Source organism: Vulpes lagopus, chromosome 5, assembly GCF_018345385.1.
Source record: "Vulpes lagopus strain Blue_001 chromosome 5, ASM1834538v1, whole genome shotgun sequence".
NCBI lineage: Eukaryota > Metazoa > Chordata > Mammalia > Carnivora > Canidae > Vulpes > Vulpes lagopus.
Window position 1 is genome coordinate 112027064 of NC_054828.1, and position 16075 is coordinate 112043138.

The following is a 16075-nucleotide window of genomic DNA, read 5'->3' on the forward strand; positions in this document are numbered from 1 at the left end:
CAGCCACTCCTGGACACTAAATTTACGATAAAAGCATCTCTGCACAGTAAGGAAAGGAAACTGTTTTCGATAAATGGTGCTGAATTGGCTGGACATACTAACAGGGAAAAATATGAAACTTAATCCCTACCCCATACCACTCATAAGAATCAAGTTCAAGTGAACTGAAGCTCTGAATGGGAAAAGCAAAAGCAAAATATTTTTAGGAGATAATGGGGGAAGGTTAATTGGGTAAATAGAAAAATATCTTCAAGAACTTGGGGTGAACAAAAATTCCCAAAAAGTACTACTATGAAGGAAAAGATGAGTAAACTGGATTATATTAATATTAGATTTTCTGTTCATAAAAAAAATAGACAGTGAAAAGACAAACCACAGAAAGAAGATATTTGAAATATACAAAATTGCTATTAAAATATACAAAGAACTCCTGTAAATTGGTAAGAGCTTTTCTCTAGAAGTTAGCAGACCTGAAAAAACACTTCATAAAAAGGGATCCAAATGGCCAATAAACATGAAAAAGTGCTTAACCTAATTAGTCACAAGAGAAATGCTATTTAAATCTACAATAAGGCACCACATCACACCCATCAGAGTGGTTAAAATCAAACCGACGCTACCAAGTGGGATTAAAAACTGATCTTATGGCATAGTGTATACAGCCAACATGGCATTTCTTTCATTAATATCTATATATTTTTGCAGATTTCTTTTTTGGGTATGACAGGTGAAAATACCATATTATAAGTAATATAAATTACTTTTACAATATTGCTTATTTCATTTTATGTCATTCTTTCTAATTTATATTTTATATATGTTTCATAACATAAGTATATTTTATAATTAAATAAGTATACATGTATTGAGGGTTCATAAATTATTTAAGGTGTATAATCAAAAAGTTTAGAGATTACAGCTACAAGAGTACAGAAAGAGTCTATTCTCTAGAACCTCAAATTGTAAATCAGAAGACAAAAATCAAACCCATGAAAGTCAAACAAGCACAATTTAAATAACAGCTCAAGACAACAATAGATACAAGTCACAAAGCAATTAACATGATTAATTGCCAAATTAGTGGTTAAAGAAAATAAGCACAATAGAAGTTGCCAGAGCAGAGAAACCACTTTTAGCTGGGGTAATCAAGGAGGGTTCACTGGAATACAAGACTGGCCTCTAAGAATGAGTTGGATCCAGTCAAGTTGGGTAGCAGAGGGAAAATATTTACTTATTGTCCTTAGGTAAGGACAAAACCAAGGAGACAGAGACTCAGCTAAATTGAAAGCTCTGTAATGAAACAGTCTATTATACCTTGGATCCTTTAGTGCCCAGCAGCCCACCTGCTGGCACACAGGAGGCACCTGATAAGTGCCTCATAAACAGTGCAGGTGAACAAGTGGAGCTGGTGATGACAAGCACACTCCAAGGTCATGTCAAGGTCAAAACAAATTACACAAATATCCTGAACTGATTCCTATCCAACTGTGGGAATGCTGGTCATTCTTCCATTAATAAATGTTATAAGAAATACCAGGGGAGCGTCTCGGTGGCTCAGTCGGTTAAGCATCTGCCTTTGGCTCCAGTCATGATCCCGGGCTCCTGGGATCAAGTCTCACACTGGGCTCCCTGCTCAGTGGGAAGCCTGCTTCTCCCTCTGCCCCCACCCTCCCCCATGCTCTCTCTCTAATAAATAAATAAAATCTTTACAAAAAAGAAATCCCCGGGGACAAGGCCAACTTACATACTATTTCTATACATTTAATGTGCATCATGATTTTATAAAAAGTAATTTTTATACTAAACTTTTAATTTGTTCAGTAAAAATATTCCTGTAAACTTTTTAGGTCACCATTTTCATCCCTTGACCCAAAACATGTCCTAAATGGATGTATTCCCAATTCTTTGAATTCTGGAGGCTTTATATTTTATACCATTTGTATATTATGTATCAAAATTACAATCTCAATTCCTGTTCCTCAGAGAGAAGGAGGAAAGTAGCTTGGCATGGAGCTCAGATTCTCAAGGGAATGAACTAGAAGAACTGTGATGGTTCCCTTACTAGCTTTCCTGATGTTTGCTTCATTTATGTTTGCATCTCCACAGTACCTCTCACTAAGTACTCAGTATATGCTTTTCTTATGAAAAATACATTTGGGTAAATATGAACTGTACAAGGGCAGGGTACAGAAAAAAACAGATGGAAGACTGGTAGAGGTGGGGGGGGAGAACAAGGAGAAGGAAAAAAACAAGCGTTAGAATGAGCTGTAGTGGAAACAGAGAAGGTAGAGGGGGAAAAATGGAAAAAAGAGAGTGGAAGAGTAGAAATAGAAGGAAAGAGGGGAATTGATAGATTCTGAAGTGCCATTACAGGACTCTCCTTCCTGTTGGTGAAAGGTGTCTTCTAAAGATGGAAGAAAAGTTTATTGGTCTTTTTTTTTTTTAAGATTTTATTTATTTGAGAGAGAGAGATAGCAAGAGAGAGCATGGGGGGGGGCAGTGTTAGGGTGGGAGAAAGAGTGGGGGAGAAAACAGGTTCCTCACTGAGTGGGGAGCCAGACACAGGTCTCAATCCCAGGACCCTGGGAGCACGACCTGAGCCAAAGGCTGATGCTTAACTTGATTTAGCCACCCAGGTGCACCAAGAAAAGTTATTTTAAATCCTCAAACTCTTCTAATTAAGTGATGACAAAAAGACTTAGCATCTGCTTTATGAGCATTATCAGGAACTGGAGGATAACGGGATAAATATGCACCCATGTATTTTGAGGTTTTCAATGGTTTGGGGGGATTTTTTTTCTTAGATTGCTGCTTGATATACTATCGTTACACACTATGAATTTTTCAGCCCTGTTCAAGTTAAGCAATTTGTCTCTTCCCCAGGATCATGACTTGAGCCGCAGACAGACCCTTAACTGACTGAGCCACCCAGGCGTCCCACACAGGGTATTTAGAACAGAACACAGCACATAGTAGATACTTACTATTATGATTACTCAAAAGCACAAATTGCAAAGTCAAAAATATGGGAGAGTCTATTTCAAACACTATTTTCATTAAACCCTTAATTCACTTGGCTGATAATTTTCAGAATTTAAAAAAACAAAAAAAACTTCAACTAACCCTCTTGCCTCAATTACTATGCCTTCTTCATTTCACAGACAAAGATTCTCAGAGGGAATCCAGTTAACAAGAAATTGAATCAGAGCAATAAAATGATTTTCCTAGGTCCAAAAGCAAATCTAATGGAGCCCATAGTGCACGGAGCAGGAGACTCACAGAAGAGTATAAAGACGGAATATCTAAGTGGTAGGGTAAGAAGAGACTAGAAGGAGTTGTCAGAGAAAAAACAAAGAGGGAAAGCCTCTGGTCTAGAGCAGAGGCCTTCAAACTTTTTTTACACAGTAAGAAACTTTTAAATCACTATTTTATATCACCACTTGGTACACGTATATGTAATATGCATATATATACGTATACATATCTTAATTAGTTTGTATATAAATTGAAACAAGTATGCTTTAATACTTAGCTTTATTATGTGAAATGCAGATATTTTGTTCAATTCTATTTCTTTTTTTTATTTGAATCAACACCCACTAAAGTGATTTCATAACATACCAGTGAATCACAATCTACCAATGGTTTGTAACACACAGCTCATTCCAATACATCCTCAAAGAATGTAGCTTCCAGAAAAATGAAGATAACAGTACTCTACTCCACATTAGTCAAAACTATTACTCGAAAACTTCACTCAGTTGTAGGTATTACACTTAAAAAACAAACAAACAAAAAAAACAAACAAACAAACGTGGGGCACCTGGCTGGCTGAGATAGAAGAGCATGTGACCCTTGAATTCAGGGTCATGAGTCTGAGCCCTACACTGAGTATAGAGATTACTTTAAAATAAAACCTTTACAAAAAGAAAAAAAAAAAAGCAGAAAAGGTAACTATTGCATACATTTTGCTAGATTTAAGATTCATGTATATTCTGCCTATAGCTGATATCTAAAAAAGTTTTCTTTAAATCCAAGTTGGGTTACTGACCCATAAAAGGGAAATAACTATGTATATAGGTATGTATATATGTATACACTCTACACAAATAAGAAATAGCTTTTCCTTTCTTATGTCTTTTTTACTGGTCAGGACTTTTTTTAAATATATTTGAATTTATTATTTTTTTGTTTTATGGCTTGTGGACTTGTCATAGAATGATCTTCCTCACTCTAATACTTTTTAAACTACCTTATTTTCTTATGGCTAAATGAGATTTTTTAAGTGTGGCATGTCAGGTAAATAATACAATTTAATCACAAAGACTTTTAAATAATTATCATTAGTATACGTGTAAAAAACCATGGCCATTGCCAATACCTAAAAATCTATAGTTCCAGGGATTCAAAATACATTCAAAATACAGTCTAAAATACTGGCATTTTATCAGGAAGTATCAAGTAAGTTTCTTACATATATTCTATATTTTAAAGTCACTAGAACAGTTAAATAATATCTTCTTGACTAAATACACACATATATATTATATATATATAATTATAACTTATATATAAAATATAATTATAATTATATATATATAATATATATATATTACAGATAACTCCTGACAGATATCTGAGTTACTTCCTGTAAGTTATCACTATAGAAGAAATAACATGCTGATGCATTTCATTGACAGACACAAGTGATCTTTAGATTTGAGTCACATATTTTCTCTCTACTTAGTAGATCAATGTTTTGTGAATGGTGAGTTGGCATAAAGCTTATTGTTCTTTAAAATGATGTTCTCAATGAATTCATTCTTGGGATCTTCTACAAAATATGTGGAATTCTAGATTTTTTTTTTGCATGTAATGGGAAATATTCTTTATTCTTTTTTCCAGATATTTATGCATTAGCCTCCTATTGGCTTTCCTAATTACTAACACTTCTCCAAGTAAACCATACAGATCCTCTCCTCTTTTATTTATTTATTCTTTCTTTTCACGTCATTCAGTTCCAGGTGTTACACTGGAAGAAAGACAGAGACTAACTGGATCTCAATGGGAAGAAGCCAGAGAGGATGCTGAAAAGGACATGAATTATATGGTTATCAGCAGACTCCATGTCAGACTGCAGAAGAGAAAAATATAACACACGATAGCTACTTCATTTATTTGAAGTGTCATCACATGGAGGATTGATTAAGCTTGTTCTGTATTGTGCCACGTGGTACAAGTGACACAAAAAAAGGGGTTTAGTCAATATAGAAAAGTCCTTTCTAACAGTATCTGCTGCCCAGCAAGCTGCCGTGGGCGTCAGGGGGCTTTCCTATGACAAGACAGTCACCTGGCAGGGAAGCCTAGAAGGGGCTCACTTAGCACATGGTGGTCACTAGAGTTTAATGCCTCTAATCCTGAAATTCTATAATTCTCAAATAGTTTATGAAAATATTATACTATGATATGACTTCTGAATCCAACACCATATCTTTATTACCTTTTTAAAAAGAAATTAATTCTGGGGCACCCAGGGGGCTCAGTCAATTGGACATCTTGGGCATCTGATTTTGGCTCAGGTCATGATCTCTGAGTGGTGGGATTGAGCCCCACATCAGGCTCCACATTCAGCAAGGAGTCTGCTTAAGATGCTCTCTCCCTCTCCTTCTGCTCCCCCAATAAATAAATATTTTTAAAAATAAAAGAAATAAAGTTTAAAAAAAGAAATGAATTCTTCTATGAACTATATAAAACCACCTTTAAAGGCAAAATGAGAATATTTTAATAAAAACAATGTAATAAAAGTTGACTTAACGTGCCAAACATGTTAAATCTTTTATCTAGTTAAAACTAGAGAACAAGTGAAATGCCACCTGAGTCACTAAACTGGTGTTAAGATGTGCCCCTACTTAGAAATATAAATCCATATACAGCTTTAACAAGCAAATAGCAAAACAATGTTTGACCTTTAAGATGTACATGAATAAAGGAAGAATGGTTACCCAGAAAAGACTGTACTGTAAACATTTTCTCCCTACTCAAGTTATACTTCTTTGGTATACATGCAGGTAACATAAACAAAATAACAATGCTCTCTCAGTTTTTACTGACCTGACCAACTGAAAATTTTAATAATTTTGAGAGAAATCTTCATTCTTACAACCCTCTACCATATTTGTTCTACCATATTTGTTTAAAAAGAAAATACTGCCATATCTCAGATGTGTAGTTAGGAATTACTTATCTCTATTCTCAAACATAATTCTACAAAGGCCAATTCCCGGACTGTTAGAATGCAGAAACCCTTCTAGGACCGTGCTACTCAAAGTGGGGTCCATGGACAGTGCATTATAAACTGTTACTAACCCATAATAAGATAAGCAGAGAAAATGAGAGTAAGAGGCTTTTCCAGCAATATGTAAGATGAGTTTTAAGTCTGCTGAATCGAATATTAAAAAGCCCAGCCTTGTATCTCATGTCTTTTTTATTCCACTTTTCTAGTAATTCATTTCTACTATATTTTGCAAAAGTATCAGTTGGTAACAGATCAGAAAATCTTAAAATACTTATCTTTTGGCAAAGACAATTTGAGAAAACTTCTCAAAAGGTCCTTTAAATGCTGAAGGTCCTTGGAGAAGAAGATAAACTACTTCGCTTTGATGTCCCCCAATCTCCCTCTTCACCTTGGTTTCCTCACCACAGTAACAAACCCTACCAGTTTATTGAAGTGTTCTTTTGATATCTCTGCTTAATTGTCAGTAATATCACAGTTCATGGCTCAAAATCTATCACCCGATTATTTGATTGCTCAGAACTTGCAACATCACTTCATCTGCATCCAGATGTAGCTCCAACATATTCTTGGATTCATCCCTTGTAAGAAGATATTAACTAATTTGATCCATCGAATTGGGAGGGTCACCCAATCCTGCAACGTGATAGCTGGCACAATCCATGGTAGTCAATCATCATTTTCGAGAAAGTCTAGAGATAGCATAGCACAGTTTTAAATGCCAGGCCTCCACTCATCCTCAAAGACTGCTTATCTTGGCAATTTTGCCAACACACCTGACTTTCAATTCTCCATTTGAACTATTTTGGCCTCCAGAATCCTCTTCTGACTTACATATTCTTTTATTTCTTACATAAACATGTATAAAGATGGATTTAATAAATATATTTATAAAAACCTGTCAACAAACAATTCTTAAAGATATTTTTATTACATTAAAGTATGGTGAGTAACAACTCTTAGGAAAAGTTAAATAAATACACAGTGATGTGCTGTAGGAGATTATTCTACAGTGCCAATAATTATATGCTTTTAGTTAAGATTTGAAATATCAACTATGCCTCCAACTCTTCAATGACTTAAATAATGTAAAAAAAAAAAGGGGAGGGGAGAGAGGGAGTCTGATAATTTAAGGTCAAAGAGTTAATCAGTGACAGACCATAAAATAACTGCATGTGTTGAATTTCTATCCCAGTACCAACTATGAAATTGTATTCTCTCCCCTCAATTTTTAATTTGTAGACATCTACAAACTCTTGTCAAATGATCTGGGATCTAGCCCATTTATAGTAAATTATTGCCTCAAAAACACTGCTATTTTAGATAGCTGTCTTTTCTGAATGAGTTCTAAAACTGAACTATTCCTGACGCTTAAGGTTTAATCTCAATCACCGAACCAATTTCTATCTGAATTCTAGCCAGTAATGGAAGGGGGGGGGCACTTTTCACATTCATACCTGAAGATATTTCACAAATACAGATCAATACAGGTAGCTAGAAAACCAATTCCATTGTATACTATATTAACAAGTGATTCCTAACTTTTCCTGGCCAGATGCGCTTTTTTGTTTGTTTTGATTTTGGTTTTGTTTATGTTTTTGTTTCTGTTAAGAAGGCCCAATATCATATAGGACTTTGTATTTTAAAAAAAATTTAGGGTATGCCTGACTAACTCAAATGGTAGAGAGCATGTGATTCTTGATCTCAAGGTCATGAGTTCAAGCCCCACAATGGGTAAGCAGCCCACTTAAAAAATATATGTAAAATTTTTAAAAATTAACTAAAACAGATTTAATTCACCACAGAGGAGCTATGAGAGAAAAATAGGATTGGTAAAATACAGTGTAATTTCTTTAAAAAGATTTGAGAGGAAAAAAAATCAACATAGAATAGCATATGGAGGGGTAAATATCAAGTGGAACCCAGAATAGAAGTCTAATTCATTCCTAGTCCTTAGGAAGATCCAGAAAATAAGAAGTAGGACTAGGTAAACCTAATACCTAGGTACATACTATAAGGCATCTGTTCCTTAATCACATGATGGCCAATGCTTCCTTAAAAAATACAAAACAGGGCAGCCTGGGTGGCTCAGCGGTTTAGCGCCGCCTTTAGCCCAGGACGTGATCCTGGAGTCCCAGGATGGAGTCCCATATCAGGCTCCCTGCATGGAGTCTGCTTCTCCCTCTGCCTGTGTCTCTGCCTCTCTGCATCTCTGTGTCTCTCATGAATAAACAAATAAAATATTTTTTAAAAAAAAATACAGAACATCTGGTAAAGAAGACCTGGAATTGGTCCCGTGGTCTAGTCCTGGCCTCCATCACTTATCAGCTAAGTAACCCTGAAGGAGCTGCTTAACCTCTTTGAGACTTGCGTTATCCTCATGTGTTTAAAAAACACTTTAAGGGGCATCTAGGTGGCTCAGTGGTTGAATGTCTACCTTTGGCTCAGGTCATGATCCCGGGGTCCTGGGATCCAGTCTGGCATCAGACTCCACACAGGGAGCCTGCTTCTCCCTCTGCCTATGTCTCTGCCTCTCTCTGTGTGTGTCTGTCATGAATAAATAAAAAAATAACATTTTAGGGAGAGATTGTAAAAACATTCCTCACAGACCTACTGAGGGCAAAGACAACCTATGGAAAAAAGAGCTTTATACTGTTCACAAAAGCTAAATTCATTTACTGCTCATTTCTTTATAGAAAAAAATATATACGACAGACATGGTCTGTTTGGAGATCTGAATCCACCACACAGACAGGGGTAAATGGGTAGAGTAGAGGCCAGAGAGCCTTTGAGAGATGTGGATGGGAAGCACCAGAGGAGCATCTCAGAAAGTGGTAATACCTTGAAGCCCATCCTCAAAATTGGGACAGGGCTTTTGGTCATTGCATTTAGGAGCCCCTCTCAATGGCCAGACCCCTGCCTCTGCTCCTCTTCACCCTTTCTCCATATTCCTTTCCTCTTCCTTGATTTCATCTCCCCTCACACTACCCTTCTGCCTCCCCTCTATCCCTCTCTATCGCCTTTTCTCTTCCCTTCCTAGCCTTCTGCCTAACTTCATTACAATATGGAACTGAAAAGAATTTTAAATATTCATTTATCCTATTCTTAATTTAAAATCAAGAGGGTTCAGACATGTATACATTCACCAAAAGACATGTACTATAATATTCCCATCAGCACTTTTCATGAAAGACAGAAACTCAGAACTACCTAAATGTCCTTCAATAGCAGAACAGGGAAACTGGTATGTTCACACAGTGGAACACTCCACTCCTTCCTCAGCCAGGAGAAGGAATATATCTGCAACGGTACAGAATCTCACAAACATGATGTCAAACCAAAGAAGCCAGACACAAAATGCCATTTTGGGGATACAAATTCCACTTATATTAGGTTTTTTTAAGAAGGCAAAACCAACTTCTGCCTTTAGAAGGCAGGATGGTGGTTATTCTGTGCCTGATGGGAGGGGGAGCACACCAGAAGATGTGTGAGGTGCTGGTAATGTTCCTTTTCTTTTAGGTCCCAATTACACAAATGTGTTCAGTTTCTGGTAATCCTCTGAGTAATATATATAGGATTAGGAGCACTTTTCTAAATATATACCATACTTCAATAAAAAGGTTTTTTTAATCAAGGAGGTTAAACCTTTAATGTCCAGAGGAAGGGAATAGCAACAACTAACCACTTCTTAGCTGATTATTTTTTTCTACCCCAAAAGACAACTGTGACACAGCCCTGACTTGGAACCATGAAATCTACTTTCAGATTCCCAACTTTATGCTGACTGTACTTCTACTATGTACCAGGTTCTATGTGAGGTACTGAGGATACAGCTGCAATGCCAGATGAGGCCCCTGCCTTCTTTGAGAAAACAAATAAATATAGACATACATATATAAATAAAAGCTTGAGATTGGCAAGAGGACAGAGCCTGGGATGGAGCAAAACATGGGAGACCTGCTTTTGATGGAATGGTCTAGTTAGGCAACCCTGAACAAGTCACTTAACTTACTTGAGTCTCCGCTACCTCATCTGCCTTAAGGGGATTATTATAAGGATTAAGTATGATAATATCTCTCAAAGCACTTATATTACAATAATAGCATTATGAATTATAATAGCTCTTATTATTGCCCTTACTGCTTAATATAGAGTTGTTGAGTTAACCAATGTCAGCATGATCTATGCACTAATACAGTAATATTAACAATGAATAATATTTTATAGGTCACTAATTCTCAATTAAAAGGCTTCTACTCTTGGTAGAAGCAAGTCTATCAATTAATGGCTCTCTTCTCCTTCTAAAGCAGTGTTACCCATACAAAAGCCTGGCTCAAATTCAGCACAGCCTTCTCTCTCACCTTTAAAGAAAATCAAGCACAAGGAGACAGTGCTAAGAGAGGGGCTGGCCAGAGAAGTGATATCAGCATCTCAGAGATCAAATTAACCAACCAAAGAAATGTATATGAAGGACCGTACCTTAATTTATTATAGCACTTTCTTGGTGCTGACCACAATGAGTCAAGGTTCCTAATTAAAGGACCTTGTAATTAAGATGCAGTTACAGAATTAAAATCAAACAAACAAAACAAAAACAACAAATTCAGGGGAAAGCTCAGAGCTATATAATCAGAGACTCAGTTTCTTTTTTCTTTTTTTAAAGATTTCATTTATTCATTCATGGGAGACACAGAGAGAGAGACAGAGAGAGAGAGAGAGGCAGAGACATAGGCAGAGGGAGAAGCAGGCTCCTCGCAGGGAGCCAGATGTGGGCCTCAATCCCGGGACCCGAGATCACACTCAGAGCGTAAGGCAGACGCTCAACCACTGACCCACCCAGGCATCCCAGAGGCTCGGTTACAAACCCTGGCATTTTGCCACAGAATAGCTCGGGACCCTCACCTGGACATTTCAAGACCCATTCCTCACTTGTAACATGAGGTTGCTAAAATCTATACTTCATGCGGCAATGTGAGATTTCAGTAGGTAACAGACGTAATATGCCAAGGACAGGATCTGGTGCAGGAGCTAATATTCCTACTACCGCTATTGTGATTATTTTATAGGTAGAAGGCCACTAAAAGCCACTGGCATAGAGTCTAAACTGTCTACAGATGTTTGTTCCCTCTGTTCTCAACTGCTATTCTCTCAGCCCTACACCAAACAGTATATATTCAGATACATTTACAGTAAAAGAGTGAAAATAGTGTGAATGCAAATCTATGTTCTTACACACACTGAAAAGGGAAAAAAGCCTCTTTGAGTTTTAAGACCCTCAGCTGTTTCTAAAACCGTGAGGGCGCTCCACCCATGTATTCTGGCTTAAATCTGGGGGCAGATTCCTATACAGAAGCTATTTTCATAAGAATTTACGGTTCAAAAATAAGTTCACAATTTCAGTACTATTTTAACTTTTCTCACAGTACTTAACTGGTTTGCCTCCTCAGCCAAAAGCTTAAATCAAGCATGAATTGGGGGGGAAAAAACTCCAATCGTCAAATGTGAAAGATTGCTAGCCTTTTCCATAAGGTCAGGAATAAGACAAGGATGCCTGTTTTTACCACTTCTGCTCAAAATAGTACTGAAACTCCTAACCAGAGCAATTAGGCAAGAAAATGAAATAAAAAAGCATCCAAAAGGTAGAAGAAAAAATATGGACATGATCTTACATGCAGAAAACCCTGAAGAGTCCACAAACACACACATTCACACACAATCAGAACTAATAAATTCAGCAAAGTTGCAGGATACATGATCATGGAAAAATCAGTTGCCTTTCTATATACACTAAAAATGAACAATCTGGAAAGAAAATTATAAAAACATCCCATTTATAATAGTATTAAAAAGACAGATGCCTGGGTGGCTCAATCAGCTGAGTGTCTGACTTCGGCTTGGATCATGATCCCAAGGTCCTGGCATCGAGTCCTGCACTGGGCTCCTTGCTCAGCAGGGAGCCTGCTTCTCCCTTTGCCTGCAGTTCCCTCTGCTTGTAAACATTTGCTTGCTCTCTCTCTCTATCTCTCTCTCTCTCTCTGACAAATAAATAAATAAAAATCTTTCTTAAAAAAATTTTAAAAAGAGCTCTTCCGGCGCCACGTTCCATCCCGCGCCTCCACCTTCCACCCGGCACCGGCTGTCTGCGGGACTGTCACCGCGTTCCGTCGACGCGCGGCCCTCGCGGTGTCCGAGCCCGCAATGTCGGGCCCCAACGGGGACCTGGGCTTGCCGGTGGAGGCGGGCGTGGAAGGCGAGGACAACAGCTTCGGGGAAGCAGAATATGCTGCCATCAACTCCATGTTGGACCAGATCAACTCCTGTCTAGACCATCTAGAGGAGAAGAATGACCACCTCCATGCCTACCTCCAGGAGCTGCTTGAGTCCAACTGCCTTAGTTCCAGCAGCAGCTTGGGGAGGCCCCTCCTGATGCCAGTCCTTAGGTTTTGGGAGCTCCCAGCCAGCCTCAACCCTGCCTCCCTGGGCTAGGCTCTGGCCTAGGCACTCACCACCTGGCTTCAACACCTGCTCAGGGGCTAGCCTACAGGTCCCCCAGTGGGTCTGCCTGCCTTGGACACCCTTCTGGTACTCCCCTTGGCATGCCTGGGCCAGCCCCCAACATCCGACATCCCCTCCCGGGGTCAGGTGTGGGACCTCGACCCACCCACCTTGCCTGCCTGCCCAATTCTGGGGCACTCTTCACTCTGCCCAGGCCTTGAACGTCCACATTAAATGGGTCTCCGACACCAAAAAAAAAAAAAAAAAAATTTTAAAGATTAAAATACTCAGGAATAAACTTAACCTAGAGGGCAAGGGTTGGATACAGTAGACTCTACTTATCCACCGGAAATACATTCCAAGACCCCCAGCAGATGCCCTGAAACCACAGATAGTACCAAACCCTATGTATATTCTTTTCTTTATATATATATGATAAAGTTTAATTTATAAGGTAAGTACTGTAAAAGATTAACAACAAAAACTAATTAGAAAAAGGAACTGTAACACATTCACATAAAAGTTATGCAAATGTGGTCTCTCTCTCTCAAATACCTTACCATACTGCACTCACCCTATTGCTTGTAATGATGTTAGATGATAAAATACCTACATGATGAGATGAAGTGAGGTGAACAAGGTAGGCATCATGAGGTAGCATTAGACTACTACTGATCTTCTAACGACATGTCAAGAGGAGGATCACCTGCTTCTGGACCATAGTTGACTGCAGGTAACTGAAACCATGGAAAGCAAAACCACATAAAAAAAAGAATACTGTACTCAAAACTACAAAACACTGCTGAAAAAAATTAAAGAAAACACAGGTAAATGGGAAGACATCCTGTGTTCATTGATGACTTAATACTGTTCAATGGTGATACCACCCAAAAGAGTCTATTGATTCAAAACAATCCCTGTCAAAATCTCAACAACAAACTGCAGAAATAGAAAAAGCCATCCTAAAATTCATATGGAAGGTCAATGGATCCTGAATAGCCAAAACAATCTGTCAAAAGAAGAACAACTATGAAAGTCTCACACTTCCCGATATCAAAACCTACTACCAAAGCTAAAGTAATCAAAAGACTGTGGAATGGGCATAAAGACAGACCAACTGAATACAGAGCCCAGAAATAAATCTTCAAATATATGGTCAAATAATTTCAACAATAGTGCTAAAACCATTTAATGGAGGAAAAGACTATCTTCTCAACAAATACTGTTGTGAAAACTGGATATCCACATGGAAAAACTTTGAATTAAAAATTCAAAATGGACCAAAGACCTAACCAGAAGAGCTAAAATGATAAAGCTCTTAGAAGAAAACATAGGGGAAAAGCTTCACGACATTGGATTTGGCAATAATTTATTGGATATGACACCAAAGGGATAGGCAACAAAAACAAAATTAATAAGCTGGACTTCATCAAAAGTAAAAATATTGTGCATCAGAGGATATTATCAAAAGAATAAAAAGGCAACCCATGGAATGGGAAAAGATATTTTCTAATCATATATTTGATAAGGAATTGATTATCTAGACTATACAAAGAACTCCTACAACTCACTACCAACAACAACACAATTAAAAAATGGGCAAAGGACTCGAATAGACATTTCTCAAAAGCAGATATGCAAATGGTCACTAAGCACCTGAAGAGATGCTCAATGTCACTGGTCATTAGGAAAATGCAAAACCACAATAATACACCTCTTCACATCCATTAGGATAACTACAAATTTTTTTTTTATTTTAAAAACACAAAGAAAACGTTTAAAAACCAACAAGCGGGATCCCTGGGTGGCGCAGTGGTTTGGCGCTTGCCTTTGGCCCAGGGCGCGATCCTGGAGACCCGGGATCGAACCCCACATCAGGCTCCCGGTGCATGGAGCCTGCTTCTCCCTCTGCCTATGTCTCTGCCTCTCTCTCTCTCTCTCTGTGACTATCATAAATAAATAAAAATTTAAAAAAAAATTAAAAAAAAAAAATAAAAACCAACAAGCATTGGTGAGAATGTGGAAAATCTGGAACCCTTGTGCATTACTGGTTGCAATATAAAATGATGCAGCCACTGAGGAAAATGCTATGGTGATTTCTCAAAAAATTAAACATAGAATTACCATATGATCTGGTAATTCTACTTCTGGGTATATGGCCAAAAGAACTGAAAACAGGGAGTCCAACAGATGTCTGGACACCTACCTTTTCAGCAGCACTACTCATAATAGTCAAATGGTGCAAGCAACCCAAGTATCCATCGACGGGTAAATGGAAAAACAAAATGTGGTATATACATACAATAGAATATTATTCAGGGGCACCTGGGTGGCTCAGTGGTTGAGCGTTCGCCTTCGGCTCAGGTCATGATCTTGGGGTCATATGCTTGCTTCTCTGTCTGTCTATGTCTCTGCCTCCCTCTGTGTGTGTATCTCATGAATAAATAAAATCTTTTTTAAAAAATGGAATATTGGGATGCCTGGGTGGCTCAGCAGTTGGGCGTCTGCCTTTGGCTCAGGGCCTAATCCTAGGGTCCAGGATCGAGTCCCACATTGGGCTCCTGCAGGGAGCCTGCTTCTCCCTCTGTCTGTGTCTCTGCCTCTCTCTCTCTGTCTCTTTCTCATGAACAAATAAATAAAATCTTTAAAAAAATAGAATATTATTCAGGCTTAAAAAGGAATGAAATGTTGACATATGCTATGACATGGCAAAACCTTAGAAACATTATGCTAAGTGAAATAAGCCAGTCATAAAGGAACAAATACTGCATAATTCACTTATACGAGGTACTTAAAGTAGTCAAGAAATAAAACAGTGATTTCCTTCCAGGACACCGAGGTAGCTCAGTGGTTGAGCGTCTGCCTTGGGCTTAGGGTGTGATCCCGGTGTCCTAGGATGAGTCCCACATCAGGCTCCCCAAAGGGAGCCTGCTTCTCCCTCTGCCTATGTCTCTGCCTCTATGTCTCTCATGAATAAATTTTAAAAAATAGTGATTTCCAGGGGTGGTGGAAAGGACAAACGGGGAGTTATTATTTAATGGCATAGAGTTTCAGTTTTGCAAGATTATAAAGATTCTAGAGATAAATGATGGTGATGGCTACACAACAACATGCATATACTTAATGCCATTGAACTGTACACATAAAAATGAAGCACGTGGTAAATAATATGTATGTTTTACAATATTATAAGAAAAGTATGTGCTAAGCCCCAAAATGAAACTACATGTTAATAATTTACTGAAACACGAAATTTTTAAATTTTTTTTTAGATTAAAAAAGTCTAAG

The 16075-nt window shown here is 37.9% G+C and overlaps 1 protein-coding gene and 1 pseudogene across 3 annotated transcripts in view; one reads left to right on the forward strand and one right to left on the reverse strand.

Annotated features, from left to right (window-relative positions):
- BABAM2 (BRISC and BRCA1 A complex member 2) overlaps nucleotides 1-16075 on the reverse strand; it is a 407463-nt gene that overhangs the window by 376745 nt on the left and 14643 nt on the right. The window lies entirely within an intron of this gene.
- On the forward strand, nucleotides 12223-13056 carry LOC121490899 (annotated as a pseudogene).